Below are 5,558 nucleotides of genomic sequence, written 5' to 3'. Positions count from 1 at the left end.
TATTAAGATGAAGTAAAAATCCTGAGTAAAAATGTCAAGTTTTTCTTCTTTTCACGTTACAACTAACTTAAAACTTCTGATACCATGTAAGGTATCTTTAACATAATTATGGTTTCTAAGTCCTGACTTTTGATACACTAACATATAACTAAACTGGAAATTGTTGATAGATTATATAACTGAATACTTCTATTTTTCTCATGGAAGAACTTCACAGAACTTTCTTAGACTGATATACAGATAGTGTGATCAATAGCTTTGGAATTGTTCTGCGTTTGCTTCTGCTTCTGCTTTGATACTCCTCAACGCTACATTTGTAACCAGACGAGGAGAACTCTGGAACCTAGAGTTAATGAGTGTATTTTTGAAGTACAGTCAACAGTACCGGGGTGATCCCCTGCAATCCACCCTTCAATGTATTTAAAGGATCCTTGTGCTCAGTTTTAGCTGAAGGAGATAAGCATCAAAAACGTCAACCCTACCAGTAGGCTTATATCGCATTGATGTCATCAATACCAATATTACTTGAAGAAAATCTAGACCAGAATCTGTATTTGCTTGCTTAGTTGTTCAACTTGTTTCTTTCTATGTCAAGACACATATCAAGGCAATAACAGCTGTTATCATGAAGCTGATGGGTTTGCACATTTTTGACCAAAAATCACATTTTTGACCAAAACACTTTTTGAAGTTGGTCCGTTTCACAGTTCCTGGAATGTGAGGCGTGAGTACATTCCATCTGCGGGCTATATGGAATGAATGATGACTAACAACTTGAGTTAGATCTGATGTACGTGGCAGCAACTGCTTTACGATGGACCCAAAGGCAGAATTTGAAGGAGGGTCGATCTGTGATGTGAATGACCCGCCTCTGGACTGTATCTAGCTTTATTCAGTGTCGGAGTTATTCCATGTCATGCCGTGTCAGTTTACTCCATCTTTGATTTGACCATGCTCTTGTATTAAAATTATGGCTCTCTCAATTGGCCAGTTCATCCAAAATCTTTGGCTGCATCTAAACTTTTTTTTTGATGCTTTATACATTGTACATTGTCATGGACTATAGTCTATTGCATGGCCAATCTTGTTTTGATTCCATTGTCACGTGGCACAACAACACGTCAGCTGTAACGACAAAAATAACAATTTCGGGATTATCATTTGAAAATACATTTCCATAGTTTACACATACAGAAACATTATATTTGACATAGACATGCAGTACGATTAATATGCTTAGCCTTAATGTAAGATAGTTACTCCTGACTGTTTAGGGTCATTCTGCTGAACAATTCTTAGGGCCATTATTCGGACCAAAAGAGGGAAATTGTAAGTATTTTTGCTCTAGTTTCTTTACATGTTTAAACTAGAGCGATTACCGTACCATAGCTGAACAATGGGGCTTTGGCAGTATATTGTGGTACATGTATATATCAACCCTTTATGACCCCTTAATGACCTTAAATGAATTTATATTTATATTTTTTGGCATATAGCATGAGATTATATTTTATATTTATAAAAATATTTTAAACATGTTTAGTATGTCATAAGGATCATTGCATTTAAATATCAGCTCAATTGGAGCATTTTTGAAAACATGACCTTTGACCCCTTTATGACCTTAAATGAATATTAAATTATTTTAAACATGTTTAGAATGTCAGAATGATCATTGCATTTAAATTTCAGCTCAATTGGAGCATTTTCGGTTCAAATGACCTTTTTTGACCCCTGTGACTCCTTTATGACCTCTGATGTTAGGAAATATTCTTTACTCCTTCCTCTTTCATTTGACATCACTGGGGGTTCATGATTTGATTCATACCTTCGTGGCATTTAAAGTTATGTCCATTTCAGACCAAAAGGTTAGTTAGTAACCGAGTAACATACACTGTTATAGGCTGATACCATTTCAGGCCACGCGTTTTGAACTCGCCACCCAAAAATGGTGGTGTTGTTACGCTTTTCCAAATCGAGACTCGTTCAAATTGTTATATCTCTGCTTAAACAAAAGGTATTGAAGTGTGTTTGGTGTCATTTTGTAGCTATATAAGTGCCTAACAGACCTCCAAAGGAGAATTGTTTATCAGCTAAGATAGTGGAGTTAGAGTTGTTTGAGTTCAGAATGACCGAGGTGGTGGATGAGGCGGTGGCGGATGAGGCGGTGGCGGTATGTGCAAAGTCTATGGGAAATAAAGATTTTGTGTGTGTGTGTTGAATCAACTGATCATATCTTTGCATCCATATGGGCTACAGACATGGTTAAGAGCTCTTTTGAAAGATTATTAATTCTGCTAATTGTTTTTAATCATTTTTAACTCTTTATGATTGGTTTAGTCTATAAAATGCAAACTTTTATGTACAAAACTACCCGTTTTCATATTAAACACTGTAGTAAGCAATGCGGATGTCTTCAAAATCTAAAAGTTGCTGTAAATTTTTTATTTCTTATCCTATCATAGTCAAAGTTTACATTTTCTTAGAGGAAATTTGATGAGGAATCTAAATATGGACTTACTTTTTTTGTATGGGTTATAGGAGTAAAATGATTCAGTTAAAAATATGTTGAATTGTAAAAAATTTGAACATATTTTGGGACACCCTGTATTCCGAGATTACCAAACAGCTGTGATTTTTTTTCTTCCAGAGTCAGTAGGCTCCCCCTAACCTCTAACCAAATCAATGTTGTTTACTTTCAGTTTATAACTGCAAGTTAGTAATAAGCAATGCATTAAATGACCCATTTTTTATTTGGATTTTTTTTATTCCACCCTGTATAATTTCAAGGTCACCCTGTACAGTGAGTTGAAATGTGTATATTTAAATTGCTTTTGCCTTCAGCTTTCCAAAAATGTATACTTTTGCTAGTTTAGGGTTGATAGTTGTGGAGATATTCTAATTTGAAACTTGATTGGTGTAAAAATTCATAATATTTGTGATGTAACGCTAAGGGTGGCGAGTTCAAAACACGTGGCCTTCATGGTTCAGCAAAAAGCAAAAACAAAAACTGAGTTCGCTGAGCTGATTTAGGCTTTATACATTGAATGGTAAGACAGACTAATCGAAGAAAAATTCCAAACGTCTTTAGTTTCGGAACCGGGGTGCAAGAAAGAAAGAAAAAGAACTGACCAAAAACACTAGTACAATGACCAAGCACATGAGCATGACTAGACCTGTAGTCTAGGGGTTCACCTATGCTCCCAGCAGTACAATCCAAGCTAGACCTTGCTGCACGATATGACTAGTCTAGGGCTAGGCCTAGGGCCTAAGTTTGTTAATTATAAAATGAACATTTGCCACCCCCCCCTAAATGCCAAAGGCCCAAAAAGTCTTCTTTTTAACCCCAAAAGTCCCCTGTTTTAACCACAAAAATCTCCCTTTTAACCCCTGAAGTCCCATTTGCGAGCGCATGCTTTCTTGGTCCAAAATGTCCAAATCCGCCCAGTCCAAAAAGGTCAAAATTTTGAAGAAAAAAAAAAAAAGGTCCACTTTTTCAAAATCAGCACCCCCCCCCCCCAAATAAATCCAGACTACGGGCCTGATTTCCCCCAGCAAATATTCCAAACTGGCATGACTGGGTCTTCTACAAAGTACAAGTCATGTCACAAGCATGTCAACTTCAAAGCACTGTTTCTTGTTTCTCGAATGGTGCATTCATGATTGTATATACAGCATGCATGTCATGTGCAGCAGGCATGTAATTTTTAAACTGCTCAGTAAGCTTAACTATTTTAACATATCCTGATGATACAAAATGGAAAACCAAGTTGAAATATACATCCAGCAATGTGTCCAAAGGTCAAGTAGACCTTTAAAGAAAATTTAAATGTTTACTAACCTGTTTTATTTGCAAATTTAGGCCTCAAGTTTATGTACGTCATACGTACGCGTGCAACTCCTTTCATGCCTTTTGCTTGCTGCTGTACATTGGGCAATATCCACTCTGGAAAAGTGTTGGGCGAAAGCGATATCGCACTACTACAATTTTAATCCAAAAATATAATTTTCGAATGTCCAAACATTTATGGTGGATCTAGGATTAAAAACCTGTTTTTTTTAAGGTTAAAATGCGAATATCCAAAAATTTGAAATCAAGTGTTTTTCAACATGTTTCAGATATAGGCCTAGGCCGACTAGCCCTGAGACAAGATGATCCAGATCCAGATCCTACATCAAGTTCAAACAAACGGACACATTCAAGGCATTTGTCATTGGCTGATGCGCCATCCCGCTCGCGGCAGTGGCATAAGTTTTGCACTCGCGTGTGCGTAGGCCTACTCACAAACACTTGTGCACGCGCGTACGTACCTACAATAATTTGCAAATGCGCGTGCGTAGGCCTACCTGTAAACACGCGAGAGTGTACTTGCAAACCCTTGCGAATTCGCATGCGTACCCGTAATAACTTTCGTGTACCCATAAAAACTTGCGAACTCGCATGCGTACCCGTAATAACTTTCGCGTACCCATAAACACTTGCGAACGCGCATGCGTACTAGAAAACACTTGAAAACTCGACTGCGTAACGCAATGTCTTGTGCACGCACGCGCGTGCGTTCCCGCAATAACTTTCGAACACAAGTGCGTACCCATAAACACTTGCGCATGCGCTTGCGTATTTGCAAACACTTGCGAACGTGCATGCGTACGCATAAACACTTGAGAACGAGTGCATACACGTAAAACTTGCGAACGTGCGTGCGTACTCGCAAACACTTGGGAACGGGCATGCGTACCCGCAATAACCTGCGCACGCACGCGAGTACTCATAAACGCTTGCAAACTCGCGTGCCTACCTGCAATATCTTGCCCGCGCGCATGCGTGCACATAAACACTTGCGAACGTGCGTTTGTACTTGCAAACACTTTCAGTGTATGCACATGTGTACTTGCAAACACTTGCGAACGCGCGTGCGCACCCGCAATAACTTGCAAACACATGTGCGTACCCATAAAGACTTGAACATGTAGGCCTACATGCGTACCCATAAAGACTTGCGCACGCGCGTGCGTATTCGCATATACTTGTGAATGTGTGTACCGGCAATGTACGCAATCGTACCCATGAACACTTGTAAACATGAGTGCGTACTCGCAAACATTTGCGAACGCATGTGTGTACCGGCGAGTTAACACTTGTGCACGCGTGTACGTACCGTACCCACCCACAATATCGCACCTACTGACGCCGGCGATACCCGGGCAATACCCCGGGGCGACATCACATAATCGGGTTAGGGGTCAAATCAAAACTCGACCGCCGGTTGCCCGCCGGTTCCGGGCGGTTCCGTCCGGTTCTAAATTATACACAGTAATGAGGTCAGTCGTCACACCCTGGTTCATATGGCCGGTTGGTATCATCGAATGAATAGGTGGAGTGATTTCAAGTGGTTTCTTTTCAAATTGTGTACAATTCAGCATCGAAGTGGTTACGTAATTCTCTTGGTTACCGGATCACGCTACTTTGGTATGCCTTCGAGTGCCATATACTTTATGTGGTGATCATTTCGATCGTGGTTCATTACTCTAGCGCGTGATCCCGTTGACATAGTAAC

General features: G+C 39.7%; 1 long non-coding RNA gene across 1 annotated transcript; it reads right to left on the bottom strand.

The window, feature by feature from the left end:
• Positions 1-1,046: 1,046 nt before the first annotated feature.
• On the bottom strand, positions 1,047-3,905 carry LOC140156612 (uncharacterized). The gene is made up of 2 exons (XR_011859568.1): positions 3,842-3,905; positions 1,047-1,125 (listed from the first exon to the last, which is right to left on the bottom strand). It is a non-coding gene; the product is annotated as an uncharacterized lncRNA (long non-coding RNA).
• Between the last annotated feature and the right edge of the window lie 1,653 nt (positions 3,906-5,558).

This window comes from Amphiura filiformis, chromosome 7 (assembly GCF_039555335.1).
Source record: "Amphiura filiformis chromosome 7, Afil_fr2py, whole genome shotgun sequence".
In the NCBI taxonomy this organism is placed as follows: Eukaryota; Metazoa; Echinodermata; class Ophiuroidea; order Amphilepidida; family Amphiuridae; genus Amphiura; species Amphiura filiformis.
This window is presented reverse-complemented; position numbering and strand designations above follow the sequence as displayed.